Here is a 17370-nt window from a genome sequence, read left to right on the forward strand (position 1 = left end):
CGCCACCTCTGGTGGGTCTGTCCTGCCGGTGGGACAGGACATACCCAGGGATGGTGATGGAAGAGTCTGGGACGTTGGCTGAAAGATATGATTCTGTGAGTATGGCTGTGTCAGGCTGTTGCTTGACTAGTCTGTGGGACAGCTCTCCCAATTTTGGCACAAGTCCCCAGATGTTAGTAAGGAGGACCTTGCAGGGTCGACTGGGCTTGGTGTTTTGCCGTTGTCGTGTCCGGTGCCTAGTGGTCCGATGCCGGATGGTCCGTCCGGTTTTATTCTTATTATGACTTTTCGTAGCGAGATTTTACAACTGAGTGGCTTGCTAGGCCATTTCAGAGGGCAATTAAGAATCAACCACATTGCTGTGGGTCTGGAGTCACATATAGGCCAGACCGGGTAAGGATGGCAGGCTTCCTTCCCTAAAGGACATTAGTGAACCAGATGGGTTTTTACGACAATCCGGTAGTTTCATAGCCATCATTACTGATACTAGTATTTTAATTCCAGATTTTATTTTAATTAATTGAATTTAATTAATTAATTGAATTTAAATTCGCCAGCTGCCGTGGCGGGATTTGAACTTATGACTCTGGATTTTAGTCCAGGCCTCTGGATTACTAGCCCAGTAACATAACCACTATGCTCCCGTACCATTATGTCCGTGCTGGCTCTGTGCAAGAGCAATCCAGCTAGTCCCACTCCCCCGCCCTGTCCTGTAGCCCTGCAAATTTTTTCTTCCAAGTATTTATCCAGTTCCCTTTTGAAAGCCATGATTGAATCTGCCTCCACCAGCCCCTCTGGAAGTATTTTTCAGATCCTAACCACTCGCTATGTAAAAAAGCTTTTCTTCATGTCACTTTTGGTTCTTTTGCCAATCACCTTAAATCTATGTCCTCTGGTTCTTGACTCTTCTGCCAATAGGAACAGTTTTTCTCTATCTTCCCTGTCGAGACCCTTCATGATTTTGAATACATCTATCAAATCTCCTCTCAACCTTCTCTGTTCCGAGGAGAACAACCCCAGCTTCTCCAGTCTATCCACGTAACTAAAGTCCCTCATCCCTGGAATCATTCTAGTAAATCTCTTCTGCATCTTCTCTAAGGCCTTCACATCTTTCCTAAAGCAGTGCCCGGAACTGGACACAATGGGGGTGATTTTAAACCCCAAGAACGGGTGGGTTGGGGGTGAGTGGGAGTTGAAAATAGTTGGTTTTGGGTCGTGACGGCAACCTGGCTTTATTTCTGGGTTTAACGTCAGTGTGTAAAAGTACAGGCTTCCCACTGGGAATGCAAAGTCCGAAAATTTTACGGTTGCGACCCAAAAAGACAACTATTTTCAACTCCCACACGTCCCCAACCCACCCGTTCTAGGGGTTAAAATCATCCCCAATACTCCAGTTGTGGCCGAACCAGTGTTTTATAAAGGTTATAAAGGTTTATGATTCTACGACATAATACTGGAACCATTTGTTGTCTAGGAATGGCATTAGCCTGCAAAGTGGGGTAATTTTAAGATCTTAATTGATGCACTGATTGATCCCTGTTCTGCCGCTGGAGGCAGAGTAGAACCATTGTGTCATGTAACCCATTGCTTTCTTGTGATAAAGGTCTTTGAGTTGTGAGCTATGTCATGATGCCCCATGCACTCGATACACATTGAAGTCAATCATGGTAAACTCCCCGCAACATTTTAGAGGGCAGAAACTAATTACTGAAAGTACTTTCCACATACTAAGGAGGTGGGGAAAAAGAAAATTCATCGCATTTCTTTGAGTGATGTAGCTTCCATGGGTCCATTAGTTTAATGACGTCTCCTCCCACCTTCACAACCTTCAGTAATTCAGAGGTTCTGGTCACCACTGTAAATCAGAGCTCAAAATATAGATCATGATCATTATAGCCTCTCCCCACTCCCCTCTGTAAGTCAACTGGACTATAGTCAAGTATACTTTTAATGCCTTTCCCAAAGTATTATCACCAGTAATGGAAGAGGATTGATGTGCATTCGTCTCTGTACCCAGCCTGGAACGTCAGTTCTGCCTAGCAATGCTTATTCAATTGCTGATGCACTAAAAGTTCTGCTGGATCTAATTTCTCCAATATTCAGCTGGAGGTCAAGGGACCAGTACATGGTTAGACATGCAATCCTGGCTTTTGGGCCATATTTGAGCTTCCACACTCACATGAACTGGATATATGCTATGTTGGTGCTATTTTGGTCGCAAAACAAACCCCCATTGAGTTAATATGGCCGACTGTAAATCAGAGCAACTCCAAAATTAGGTTATCAAAGTGCACGAAACCATTGCAAGCTGTTTCTAAACTGTAGCCAACCAAAACATTGCCATTGGTAAAACTGCTGAAGAGAGATGTAAAGAATCTTACAACACCAGGTTATAGTCCAACAATTTTATTTGAAAATCACAAGCTTTCGGAGATTGTCTCCTTCGTCAGGTGAGTGTGGGATTCCTTGAACGTTTTGCATTTATATTCAGAGAACAATACCTGGTGATTACAGATAATCTTTCCAACTGCCCGTTGTCAAGGCAATCAAAGTGTTCAGACAGAGAGGTGTTACCTACAGGACCACCGAATATACAAACGGCCAGAACAAAAGACAGAGAGAGAGAGAGGGAGAAACATCCGAAAGGAAAAGAAAGACAGAGAATGACCCATTGTATTAAAAACAGATAACTTTTATTCGCTCGTGGGGTTACGTGTAGCGTGACATGAACCCAAGATCCCGGTTGAGGCCGTCCTCATGGATGCGGAACTTGGCTATCAATTTCTGCTCGACGATTTTGCGTTGTCGTGTGTCTCGAAGGCCGCCTTGGAGAATGCTTACCCGAAGATCGGTGGCTGAATGTCCTTGACTGCTGAAGTGTTCCCCGACTGGGAGGGAACCCTCCTGTCTGGCAATTGTTGCGCGGTGTCCGTTCATCCGTTGTCGCAGTGTCTGCATGGTCTCGCCAATGTACCATGCTCCGGGCATCCTTTCCTGCAACGTATGAGGTAGACAACGTTGTCCTTTCCTGCAACGTATGAGGTAGACAACGTTGTCCTTTCCTGCAACGTATGAGGTAGACAACGCACCCATGAGGACGGCCTCAACCGGGATCTTGGGTTCATGTCACGCTACACGTAACCCCACCAGCGAATAAAAGTTATCTGTTTTTAATACAACGGGCCATTCTCTGTCTTTCTCTTCCTTTCGGATGTTTCTCCCTCTCTCTCTCTCTGTCTTTTGTTCTGGCCGTTTGTATATTCGGTGGTCCTGTAGGTAACACCTCTCTGTCTGAACACTTTGATTGCCTTGACAACGGGCAGTTGGAAAGATTATCTGTAATCACCAGGTATTGTTCTCTGAATATAAATGCAAAACGTTCAAGGAATCCCGCACTCACCTGACGAAGGAGACAATCTCCGAAAGCTTGTGATTTTCAAATAAAATTGTTGGACTATAACCTGGTGTTGTAAGATTCTTTACATTTGTCAACCCAAGTCCATCACCGGCATCTCCACATCATGGCTACTGAAGATAGCACACAGCCATAAAGGGCAAAAATCCAAATAAGCCAGAAGCACATTACCTGCAGGTGGCTCAGTGTCCAAGTAACCATCTGTTGTGTGGGACTCAAAGAACCATGGGAAACTTCTCCCACGTATACATCCAAGGAAAGTATTGCCTTCAAACTTGAAGACTGGCAAGGTAGGTAGGTGTGATTTAATGGGTGTTTTTCTTCAACATTAAAAACAATGCAATCTTTAGCATTAAAAGTATCTCCTGTTCATGTTCAAATTATTTGGTCCATGGGAGGCAACACAACACGTCAAGGCCACGCAGCAAAATTGATGGATCAAAACTCTTTCACCCTTAAACACTGGGAAGGTTGAACATTTAAATCTAGTAGCGTCAGGGGAATGTTTTATCAGTTGATGGGACAACTGGCAACAAAGTACAAGAAGTGAATGTCTGTGAAGGAAAGGAATAACAGAGAATGAGCATGTCCCCGATAAGCTACAGTGGAGCGCAAATGCATGTCAAAAGGGAGGAGGAGGAGATGCAAATGGGGTATGGCTGCATGATACTGTGTGTAGTCACTGAACTCCTTACAGGAGAGAAATATGCAATCTGACTGGTCATCCCAAGGCAATCCCAATTAGAAACTCGGTGCGATCGGGTCAATGGGTGTCATTGGTATCGCAAACAACCCAAACAATTGTCTCATCACCAAGGCCTTAAGGTACGAGTGCTCATTTGCACCATCAAAGATAGTAAAATTAATTGAATTGCCCTCTATAAAACAGTATGAAGGAGCATACGACAAGGCAAAAAAACATGTCTTTGTTCCTCTTTCTACTGCAGAAATTTGCACTCAGGTTGTTTTGCACCATTTTAATTTCCATTTGGTGTTTCTTTTCTTTGGCTTTATTAAAAGCACTATTGTGTTACCACACCCCAATTCATTGTTTGAACATGATGTGTAAATTAGGATACACACTGTAATTAGAGAGTTAAAGCATTAGGAGCTGGTTTGGGTTATTAAAGACATCATGAGGAAGCACAAACAGAAGAAAAAACAAATGAATCACCACATTGTTTTTCCAAAGGAACTGAACTTACATAATTTCCAAATAGCAGAATTCATCACAATAAATGTAAAATAAACAAAATGCCAATGAGGAAGTGAATTCTATCAAACTATTATAATGCATATCATTGAAAGTTCAGACAAATGAGAACTGATTACACAACAACATACCACATTTTAGGACAACAAACTATTAATATGTACATCCATTCTTTGGTTGGTTAACTGGGCGCGTCAATGTTTGATATTTCTTGAATACATCAACTCACAAGAGTACAGCAGACCAGCCTTGCACTTCTTTGTTTACCAATAATCCAGCCACTATTGCTCAGAAAGATTTCCTCATCTCTCAAATATTGTGCAGAATGCATCAAGTCATGATGACTGTGTGAAGGAATGTAATGAGAGTCATTTTGCTTCCATTAGTCTTCTACAACATCCTTTCAGTCAGTCAAATGAATTTTCAATGACGACTCTTAGACTAGACAGCTGACAGTTGAAATACTATTGTTCCGACTTCAAATGACCATGATCAAAGAGCACATTTGTAAGTCATAAACACAGCAGGTACAAAGGGAACCCAGATGATTTGACACTACTGCCATTTACATCCACAACAGATCCTTGGAATAATGTGCCACATTACCTTCTATATCTGCTCCTGTAAGCACTCAAAAGTCACAAAGTTTGCCAACCTAATTAATGCATGCAGACCAGAAACAATACAAATGGTCAGTAACTACTGGTATAATGACTAAGTGCTACCTATAGTCAATTGTAGTAATCTGTGACAATGATGGGCAGTTTTACTGTTGGGTCCCATCCGTTGTATATGCTGCTTGTGAAAACCTGTTATTAATGGTCCCGGGGACAATACTTTGAGGCTTTTATCTAATATATAGATGGTTCTCTCAAAGCAACAACCTGCAATGCCTCATTCCTCTAAATTCCGCCAACTTCCCTCTTTAAAACCTAACCTCTCCAACCTCCTCCTTGTCCCTCTCTCCATTGCCCACCTCTCCTGCTCTGACCATCTCCACAGATCTCCTACAAACCATCCGCTTCACATCACCTTTCTCAATGTCCTCTCCCTTGCAAATAAGGCTCTCATCTGTGACTTCATTGTCGATCTTGGGCCTCACCTAATGTTTGCTCACAAATGGTGACTCACTCCTCTTAAGGAAACCACCCTGCTCATCTATATGGTGCATCATTCCCTCCCAATGCCCCCCCAGCCATTACGGCAACCGTGTCTCTCATTGCAAGCGCCATCTTGATCTGTCCACTTGCTCCTCTGGCATCTTCACTTCCTTTGAATACTCAACCCTCTACCACTGCTTCACCTATCACTCTGGCAACTTACTCATTGAAATTGCCTTCTATCTCCCTCATCGCTTAGTAACTCTTCATCCTCACTGATTTCAACTTCACTTAATGACTCCTCATCCTCACTGATTTCAACCTTCACTTAGTGACTCCTCATCCTCACTGATTTCAACCTTCACTTAGTGATACCTCATCCTCACTGATTTCAACCTTCACTTAGTGACTCCTCATCCTCACTGATTTCAACCTTCACTTAGTGACTCCTCATCCTCACTGATTTCAACCTTCACTTAGTGACTCCTCATCCTCACTGATTTCAACCTTCACTTAGTGATACCTCATCCTCACTGATTTCAACCTTCACTTAGTGACTCCTCATCCTCACTGATTTCAACCTTCACTTAGTGATACCTCATCCTCACTGATTTCAACCTTCACTTAGTGATACCTCATCCTCACTGATTTCAACCTTCACTTAGTGACTCCTCATCCTCACTGATTTCAACCTTCACTTAGTGATACCTCATCCTTATTGATTTCAACCTTCACCTGAATTCCCCTTTGTCTGATTTTTCTGCACTCCTCTCTTCACTGAGCCTCACTCAATACATCAATTCTCCCACCCACACTCACAGCCCCTCTATTAACGTCATCATCTTGTAAGGCCTTGCAAGGTTTCTATCATAGATCACCTCCTCATCTCCCTCAACACCCTGCCCTTCTCCAACCCCTCTATAATCAGCGCCCCCCCACCCCACCCCATGGAAAATCGACCCTAGGTCTCTCTCTAACACTATCTCAAACACCCCATTTCCTTTCCTTTGGCTGTCCAGGACAGCACTGCTACAGTTGACCTGCTCAATAGGTCCCTTGTCTCTGCCCTTGATATTCACAATCCTGCATATCTCTCTCTGCCTACGACCCACATCCAGTACATTTACCACCTCCACATCCATAATTTGATGGCCACGGGTTCAAGTACACCAGGCACACAGCTGGTGTGGTTGTCCACTGCTAGATCTTGCTGCTTCATTTCTATTTGAAGTGCTCAGTACTCTGCAACCATTATTTTTCCCTGTGAAGATTTTATGCCGACTGGTTCCATTTTTTTCTCTTAAGCAGCAGCTTAAGGGCAAATCCTCCTGTAGGGCAAGACTGTGCCCGGAGTCTTCCTCCGGCACCCTTACTCTGCTCCCCCTCCACCCCCAGCTCCACCTCCAACATCAAGTGCGAGGAGTTCACAGATTTTTTTTACATCTTGAAGATCTAGACTGTCTGTTCAAACGCCACATCCTCGTCGCTGCCAAGACCCCACAATGTAGCCCACCTCTGCCCTTGACTTCCAACTGCCCAAATACTTATCCGTGCCTTTAACATCTTGGACACTTTCCTCACCAATTTCCTGAGATTCACCTTTGTCCAAAGCTCTGCTGCCTGTGTTCCCATCCTACACTATTATCAACAAAGAGATTGGTGATTCAACTTCCATTGGCTCTCCGTCTCCCAATGCAAAGAATTTAAAATCATTGTCCCCATCTGCAAGTCCCTCTGTGCCACACCCCTCCCAACTCTGCAAACTCTACAAGCTCCTCCAGCTGTATGAGTCAGTGTGCGTCCGCCACTCTTCCAACTCCAACCTTCTGTGCATCCTCCCCTCACTCTGCTCCACCTTCAATTGCAAGCCTTCTGGCACATGGGCCCCATACTTCCCCTAAACCTCTCCGCTCTGCTACATCTCTCTCCTCCTTCAAAAGCCTCCTCAAGCCTACCTCTTTGGACCATACCTTCTGTTACCTCCCCTAGTCTTTCTGCCATTACTGGTTGATGTGCAGATGGTCACTTTGATGCACTTTCGAGCATTTTATTATGTTAAAGATGCTATTTGAAGCGAGCTTTTTATATATGCTTTATTGCTCAGAGTGGCAAACCAACCATGCTCGCTGCTCCATAGATTTATACTAACCCACTAACTTACCATGGTCTTTACTACCAACAATTCCTATAATAGGAAGCTGAGAAGAGCCCAGCATTAGCTCTGGCGAAGCTAGGACCCATGGGAGAAGTGAGAGGAGCGATCTCTTCCCTCGACCAGATTGCAGCATTTTTGACAAGTTGCAAAAAATTCTGCAGGCTGGAACGTAAAATCCAAGAAGTGAAAGATACAACACTAAAATCATTCGTAAAAACAGTTAAAGACAGCGAGAAAAAGAAAGGGTAAGAAATAATCAAATTAAATAAAAGAAACAGAAGGGAAAGATAAAAAAAATAATAACTTTTTAAAAAGATCATTTTTAAGGAGTAACGAGAGTCCACATTTTAAAAGTTAATTTTTAGTTGTTTTGCAGCCATTAAGACTTACCTCACTGTTAAAACTTAGTTTAGACTTGTATTTTTAAACGTACCTGTTTTGTGGCATAATTAGTTACTTTCCAGCTGGGCAGATGAGCAAGTTGGCGCTGGTCTGTTGTTTCCACTGATTCCAGCCAGCAATATCCCTTTAATTCGAAGCTGTCACATTGCCAGCAAACCACTAGGAGCAAGTTCCGGATTTCCGCATTTCACTGCGCAAGTGTGAACGCTGGAACTAGCCCCTTGATTTCACCACTAACAACGGTGAGCTCTCCGTTCTTTTTAAAGCAATTTCTAGGCCATTGTAATGCATATCACTCTTGAAAATAAACACAGCTCTTTATATTTTAACATGCTTTGATCTACCTCATTCTTCTCAATCATGAGCTAGATTTTCCAATCCTTGAATATGAATGAGTGAAAAATCAAATGCTATAAATCTCACTCTTAAAGTGTCCCTGATTTTAACAGCTCTGTCTATACCCTGAGGACTGACATCACTCTTAAGTCAACCACAATCACTTACCGCATTCATAAAGCTTCCTTCCAGCAGGTGAAGAACAATTGGTGTTGCTATGAAACCAGCTCGAGTTATTCCTCTCCTTAATCTTGAAGCAAAATGGCGACTTAACACACTCAGGGAATTACATGTACAAATACTAATTTTTTGTATTATACAATGCTAATTTGTTTAGGAGAGGCTATTTGCTTAGGTTTGATTTTTTAAATGCTCTTTTTTGTGCATTGTAGATTAGGTTTCTTATTTTAAGAGTAATTTTCTCCACCTCTCCATTGTCTTAGCTCCACAATGCCTCGCTGAACCTGGCCACAAGGTTGTGCAAAAGAATGGCCTGGGTTGACTCATCTTCATTTTCTTCCCTCCCAGTTGGGGAAGGAGGAAGCACCTGGCTTCTGGTTAACACCTCCTCACAGCAACATAGAGAAGGTCAGCAGCTCTCTGTGTGTGGAGAGTCCAACATGGAGATCAGTGATTCAGGTGTGTCATGGAAACATGTATCACCCAATCTAACCTACACCCACAAAAGATGAATGGAAGGAGTGGCCAGTGAGAATATGAGGGGAAAATCAGGCATTATATTTCATTTAAAAGAAGTGCCTTTAGCCTATTTATTGAATTACTCTAAGATTTAGACTCCTAGATTAATAATTTAAGCAGGTTAAATTTCTAGATTTTGGCTGACGTCTCAATACTACACTGATTAATCCATTTAATTTCCTGCTATGTATTTCACTGTACTATTCCCTCCATGTTCACAATGTAATATGCCAAGTTCTTTCATGGGTTAACCAGTCGCTCTTCCCTTTAGTGGAAAAAGTGCCAATTTTTCTCTTCTATCAGCTGTCTTTTACAAGAAATCATTTTGCCAAAATTCCTTGCGCTCCCGTATTGCAATATGCAAATAGCATCTCTCCCATTCCAAGTGCCAGATACAGACAACTACACATTATTAAAAGGTGCTTCCATTTATTAATTCAAAGTATCTTTTCAGGAGTACATTGGAAGTTTTAAAGGGCATTTATATGTAATCTTTGGAAATCAAAATGTTCTCAATCAATAATATTTGTAATCACATTATCACCTCACACCCTCTAGGATGAAAGCTATCCACTTATCAAACCATTAGGGAGCACTTTTATTTTCATTGCCATAAGCTGAAGGATATTAGATAAGAAATTGTGTAAGGTGGTTTGAATAATCAAGCAGTTGATAAAGGTCAGAAACAAAATGGTTAAGAGATCTGCATGGACACTAAAAATCAAACTCACCCCTCACATACCCATTAGGCATCTTTCTCTAGTTTCTCTCCTCTCTCCCCTCATGTCTTCTCCGAGCTCATCTTGACCATGAGATCCACCTCCTGCTCCCTCGACCCTATTCCCACCAAACTGCTGACCACCCAACTTCCCTTCCTGGCCTCCATATTAGCTGATATTATTAACACTTCCCTCTCCTCAGGTACTGTCCCCCCTCCCCTTCAAATTTGCCATCACCACCCCACTCCTCAAAAACTCCAACCTTGAACCCTCTGTCCTTGCAAACTACCGCCCCATCTCCAACCTCCCTTTCCTTTCAAGTCCTTGAACATGTTGTCGCCTCCCAAATCCGTGCACATCTTTCCCGCAACTCCATGCTTGAATCCCTCCAATCAGGTTTCTGCCCCAGCCACAGTACTGAAACGGCCCTTATTAAAGTCACAAATGACATCCTATGTGACTGTGACCATAGTAAACTATTCCTCCTCATCCTTCTCAACCTGTCTACAGCCTTTGACAGGGTTGACCACACCATCCTCCTCCAACGCCTCTCCTCCATTGTCCAGCTGGATGGGACTGCCCTCGCCTGGTTCCATTCCTATCTATCCAGTCGTAGCCAGAGAATCACCTGAAATGGCTTCTCTTCCCGCTCCCACACTGTTACCTCTGGAGTCCCCCAGGGATCTATCCTTGGCCCCCTCTTATTTCTCATATACATGCTGCCACTCGGCGACATCATCAGAAAACACAACGTCAGGTTCCACATATGTGCTGACGACACCCAGCTCTACCTCACTGTTACCTCTCTCGACCCCTCCACTGCCTCTGATTTGTCACACTGCTTGTCCGATACCCAGTGCTGGATGAGCAGAAATTTCTTCCAACTAAACATTGGGAAGTCCGAAGGTGTTGTCTTTGGTCCCTGCCTCACCACTGACTCCATCCCTTTCCCTCACCTCTGTCTGAAGCTGAACCAGACCGTTCGCAACTTTGGCGTCCTATTTGTTCCCGAGATGAGCTTCCGACTACAGATCAGCTCCATCACCAAGAACGCCTACTTCCACCTCCGTTACATCATCCGTCCCCGCCCCTGCCTCAGCCCATCTGCTGCTGAAACCCTCATCTATGCCTTTGTTACCTCCAGATGCTCTCTTGGCCGGCCTCCCACCTTCCACCCTCCGTAAACTTGAGCTCATCCAAAACTCTGCTGCCCATATGCTAACTCGCATCAAGTCACCCCTTTGCTTACTGACCTACAATGGTAACCGGTCCGGCAACGCCTCGATTTCAAAATCCTCATCCTTGTTCTCAAATCCCTCTGTGGCCTCACCCCTCCCTATCTCTGTAACCTCCTCCAGCCCTACAATCCTCCAAGATCTCTGCGCTCCTCCAATTCTGGCTTCTTGCGCATTCTTGATTTTAATTGCTCCACCATTGAGGTTCGTGCCTTCAGCTGCCTAGACCCTAAACTGTGGAATTCCCTCCATAAACCTCTCCACCTCTCTACCTCTCTCTCCTCCTTCAAGACGCTCCTTAAAACCTACCTCTTTGAGCAAGCTTTTGATCACCTCACATACCAATTAGAGAGAGCATAAAATCAAACCAACCCCTCACTTACCAATGAGGTGCCAACCTGGTGAAGCTAGAACACAGGACTACATGCATGCTAAACAGCGGAAGCAACATACTATAGACAGAGCTAAGTGATTCCACAACCAACGGATCATATCAAAGCTCTGCAGTCCTGCTACATCCAGTCGTAAATGGTGGTGGATAATTAAACAATTAATGGGAGGAGGAGGCTCTGTGAACATCCCCATCCTCAATGATGGCGGAGTCTAGCACTTCAGTGCAAAGGACAAGCCTGAAGCGTTTGCAACCATCTTCAGCCAGAAGTGCCGAGTGGATGATCCATCTTGGCCTCCTCCCGATATCCCCACCATCACAGTAGCCAGTCTTCAACCAATTCGATTAATTCCACGTGATATCAAGAAACGGCTGAGTGCACTGGATACAGCAAAGGCTATGGGCCCCGACAACATCCCAGCTGTAGTGCTGAAGACTTGTGCTACAGAGCTAGCCGCACCTCTAGCCAAACTGTTCCAGTACAGCTACAACACTGGCATCTACCCAACAAAGTGGAAAATTGCCCAGGTATGTCCTGCCCACAAAAAACAGGACAAATCCAATCAGGCCAATTACCGCTCCATCAGTCTACTCTCAATCATCAGCAAAGTGATGAAAGGTGTCGGCGACAGTGCTATCAAGCGACACTTACTCACCAATAACCTGCTCACCGATGCTCAGTTTGGGTTCTGCCAGGACCACTCGGCTCCAGACCTCATTACAGCCTTGGTCCAAACATGGACAAGAGAGCTAAATTCCAGAGGTGAGGTGAGAGTGACTGCCCTTGACATCAAGGCAGCATTTGACCGAGTGTGGCACCAAGGAGCCCGAGTAAAATTGAAGTCAATGGGAATCAGGGGGAAAACTCTTCAGTGGCTGGAGTCATACCTAGCACAAAGGAAGATGGTAGTGGTTGTTGAAGGCCAATCATCTCAGCCCCAGGACATTGCTGCAGGAGTTCCTCAGGGCAGTGTCCTAGGCCTAACCACCTTCAGCTGCTTCATCAATGACCTTCCCTCCATCATAAGGTCAGAAATGGGGATGTTCGCTGATGATTACACAGAGTCCAGTTCCATTCGCAACCCCTCAGATAATGAAGCAGTCCGAGCCAGGCTTGGGATGATAAGCAGCAAGTAATATTTGCACCGGACAAGTGCCAGTCAATGACCATCTCCAACAAGAGAGAGTCTAACTACCTCCCTTGACATTCAACGGCATTACCATCGCCAAATCCCCCCACCATCAACATCCTGGGGGTCACCATTGACCAGAAACTTAACTGGACCAGCCACATAAATACCGTGGCTACAAGATCAGGTCAGAGGCTGGGTATTCTGTGGCGTGTGACTCACCTCCTGACTCCCCAAAGCCTTTCCACCATCTACAAGGTACAAGTCAGGTGTGTGATGGAATACTCTCCACTTGCCTGAATGAGTGCAGCTCCAACAACACTCAAGAAGCTTGACCCCATCCAGGACAAAGCAGCCCGCTTGATTGGCACCCCATCCACCACCCTAAACATTCACTCCCTTCACCACCGGCGCACAGTGGCTGCAATATACAGGATGCACTACAGCAACTCACCAAGGCTTCTTCAACAGCACCTCCCAAACCTGCGACCTCTACCACCTAGAAGGACAAGGGCAGCAGGCACATGGGAACAACACCACCTGCACGTTCCCCTCCAAGTCACACGCCATCTCGACTTGGAAATATATCGCCGTTCCTTCATTGTCGCTGGGTCAAAATCCTGGAACTCCCTTCCTAACAGCACTGTGGGAGAACCTTCACCACACAGACTGCAGCAGTTCAAGAAGGCAGCTCACCACCACCTTCTCAAGGGCAATTAGGGATGGGCAATAAATGCCGGCCTCGCCAGCGACGCCCACATCCCATGAATGAATAAAAAAAAATTAGAGAGAGCATAAAATCAAATCAACTCCTCACTTACCCATTAGAGAGGCCATAAAATCAAACTTAAAATCAATCACATGCCTTGTACTCATTTACATATCTATATCTGTACAGAGTAAACTGGTATATGGTCCATTCTGCAGGAAATTTTTCAATTTAGAGAGAAGATGCACTTAATTTTTGCCCTGTCCTACACACTACCTGCCAACTGCACACGCAGCATTGCCTCAACCTCCTCTGCTTCTGTACTAAATGCTTCGAAATGACTGGTCCAGAGGCAGTCTGGAAGCAGCCAGTCTGTGTATAATTCCTCTTTGGGGTCATGAATGTTGCCCAAAGCCCAATGCCCACGCTCAGGTCATGTATTTATGCAACATTTTCCACAGGGGATTAAAAGAATCCACGTGGTGTGTGGACAAGGGAGCAGACAAGATAATCCAAAAGCTCTTTCCTCATTCTATTATTCCATGATTTGTTATATTCAGAATACCGTCTTCTAAAACTCCAACCTTCATTTAAATTTCTTCTATAAAGACATCTCCCTGAGGGTAAGATTCATTCAGAACTAGTATATTGAATAGACTTTCCCTATTTTCATTATAAACACATTACATAAAGCCAAACCAAGACTCGAAACACATTTGGTGATGGAAACAAACCAGCCATGCTTCAGTGAACTGATAACTACTCTGTCAGATATTTCATTAGGAGCCCAGCAAAGCCAAAGCTGTTGTTACATTCGGAATGTATCTGTGTTACTTGTATCTAGTTTTTTTTCTCTTTCCTTTGCCTCTTGCTCTCCTTTCCTCACCTTTTTTTCTATAGACTTATGAAACCACTAAACTCAAATTAAAAGAGCTAGTTACATTTTATATTGTCTTATTTGCAAAAGGAAAATCATTTTTGATCATTGCACGCTACATATATATTTGATGCTTACATGACTGTATGTTTGATGATAGTAAAAAGTCTGGGGCAGAGAAAGGCACGCAAAACGATAGACAAATTACAATGGCTTTAATAACAATGGCAGATTGGAAAAACAATGTACCAGGCCCCTGTTACATTTTGGGTGTTTTTAAACATTCTTCCGGTAGATTATTTTGGCACTCATATCACTCTCCCCAAATCTTTGGGTGTCTAACTTTCCCTTGAGATCGAGCAAAAGTTATGGTAACATGGATAAGCAAACCAACATGGGTAAGCAAACAGCAAACTCTGATTGGCAATTGCTATTAAGAAAAGAAAGACTTGGATTTAGATAAAGCAAAGTGCTTTATAGCCAGGAGTTCTGAAGGCTGTGTTGCCTGCCCGGTGCCAGGGTTAAGGACATCTCCTCGTGGCTGGAAAAGAACTTGGAACATGAGGGGGAGGATCCAGTTGTCGTGGTCCACTTAGGAACCAGTGATATAGGTAGAACTAGGAATGAGGTTCTGCCGAGGCAGTTTGAGGAGCTAGGGTCCAAATTAATAAGCAGAACCTCAAAGGTAATAATCTCTGGATTACTACCTGAGCCAAGCGCAAATTGGCACAGGGACAAACAGATCAGAGAGTTAAATGCGTGGCTCAAAGAGTGGTGTGGGAGACAGGGGTTTCAATTCATGGGGCACTGGCACCAGTACTGGGGAAAGGGTGAGTTGTTCCGATGGGACGGGCTCCACTTAAACCGGGCTGGGACCAGTGTCCAGGCGAATCGAATAACTAGGGCTGTCGATAGGGCTTTAAACTAAAAAGGTGGGGGTAAGGGTCAGGTGAGGGGAAATTTCGAAATCTAATGAGAAAAGTCAAGGCAATAGAGCAGTGTAGTGATTTGGGTAAAGATAAGCAGAGTGTGGCAGGAAGGGACAGAGAGTTTACCAATAATAACGCATCAACAAATAAGGTCAAAGCAGGAAAAAATGGTAAAAAGTCAAAACTAAAGGCTCTTTATCTGAATACACGGAGCATTCGTAACAAGACAGATGAAATAGTTGCACAAATAGAGATAAATGGGTTTGATCTAATAGCCATTACAGAGACATGGGCCCCGATTTTAGAATGGAGGTGGGATGGCAGTGGGGGGTGAATGGGCGCATGGGTAACCCGACTAATAAAAGATGTGCAATTCCCACGCAATCGCAATTCAAACGGTGCCACTTAACGTGGTTTCCGGGTTTGCCGTCTGAAAGCTGCACAGCGGGCGGACTGCGCACCCGCATCACAGGCTGTCAGCTGGAGGAGCCCTATTTAAAGGGGCAGTCCTCCAAAGGCTTTTGCTGGAGCAAACACCCACACACCACAATGGAGCAGCACAGGGGAAAGGCTGCTCCAAGGTTCAACGATGCCTCACTCCAGGTGCTACTGGACGTGGTGAGGAGGTGGAAGGAAGTGTTTTACCCCGGGGGCCTCCCCTGCCACCAAGAAGGCCTGGCTCGAGGCGGCAGAGGAGGTCATCACCAGCAGCAACATCTCCTGCACCTGGATCCAGTGCAGGAAGCGCATCAATGGCCTAACTAGATCAGCAAAAGTGAGTAAACTTACTCATTATCATACATTCCATGATGCACATCACCGACCCCACCCCCCCAACTCATTCTGCACTGCCAACACTATTCCATCACATCACTCCTCACACCCACTTAAGGCTCATCCTCAACTTACCTGCACTTCCTCACCTCCCCATTAGTCACCCCACCACTACCACTCACCCCAATCCTGATCCAATGTGATGTCCCTGCCCCATACTCACCCTCTGATGCATCTCTTTCACGGTCAGCCTCACCCAAAGCAATGCATTCATCGGTTGGCCACTTCACCATCACTCACTCACACGTCTGTTCTTTCTCCTCTTCTAAGAGAAGAGAGTGGAAAATGCGCGCTAGAAGGTGAGGACTGGAGGGGGCCCACAACAAGTAGTGGTCCTCACAGATGCAGAGCAGGAGGCACTGGAGCTCAGCCGGACCCTCGAGGGCCTGTCCATTGGGGACGCCGAGACTGGCAGCCCACAAACGTCTAATGACACAACTTTAACATTCATCACACACAACATGAATTGATGTTAACAATGCCTTGCCATCTTCAACACCTCAGTATGCTCATCACAACATGACACATCTGTGATGATGCTTAATATTGCCTTCTGTTCTCTCACAGGGCCTTCAGCGACCGCAGTGATGGCAGAGGGCGATTCCTCAGAGGAGCTCCCGACCTCTGATGGTGCACTGTCACATCTTAGTGAGCCATCCACCAGCGCAGATACTCACACCTCAGTGGATCCTAGTCCTCAGTTAGTTGGGTTGGCACCTGGTGAGTCACCACACACAAGTGAGCATGAGCATTGGTGGCCGGGGCAGCTGTGGAGAGTCCGGGTCAGTGGGAGCACTCCTCTCCAGGCTCTGCTCAGCTGGACACAGATGCTGAACCCTGGGGGCCATCCTTTAAAAGGAGAATGATCGAGGGGCAGCAGCACATTTGCGAGGTACTGGAACAGGTGCCACAGGCACTCTCCACAATAGCACAGAGGATGGACGAGTCCAACTCCTGCATTAGTGGAACAGTTGCACAGGTATGGGAGGGAATCTCTGAGATACTGTTACAGGGACATGGGCAACTGCCTGAGATAGTGTCGCAGGTAAGAGCGGGAATGTCTGCGATGGAGAGAAGGCTAGCCTCCGTTGAGCTTCAAACATGGCTCACAAATGAGTCTATTCAGGCCCTGACAACGGCCATTCGGACTAAGAGTGAACAACATTCTGTCGCCTTAAACAGGCTGACAGATACACTAGCACTGGCCTTCCAAAGTATCACATATG

The sequence above is a fragment of the Heptranchias perlo genome, chromosome 19 (assembly GCF_035084215.1).
Source record: "Heptranchias perlo isolate sHepPer1 chromosome 19, sHepPer1.hap1, whole genome shotgun sequence".
Classification (NCBI taxonomy): Eukaryota; Metazoa; Chordata; class Chondrichthyes; order Hexanchiformes; family Hexanchidae; genus Heptranchias; species Heptranchias perlo.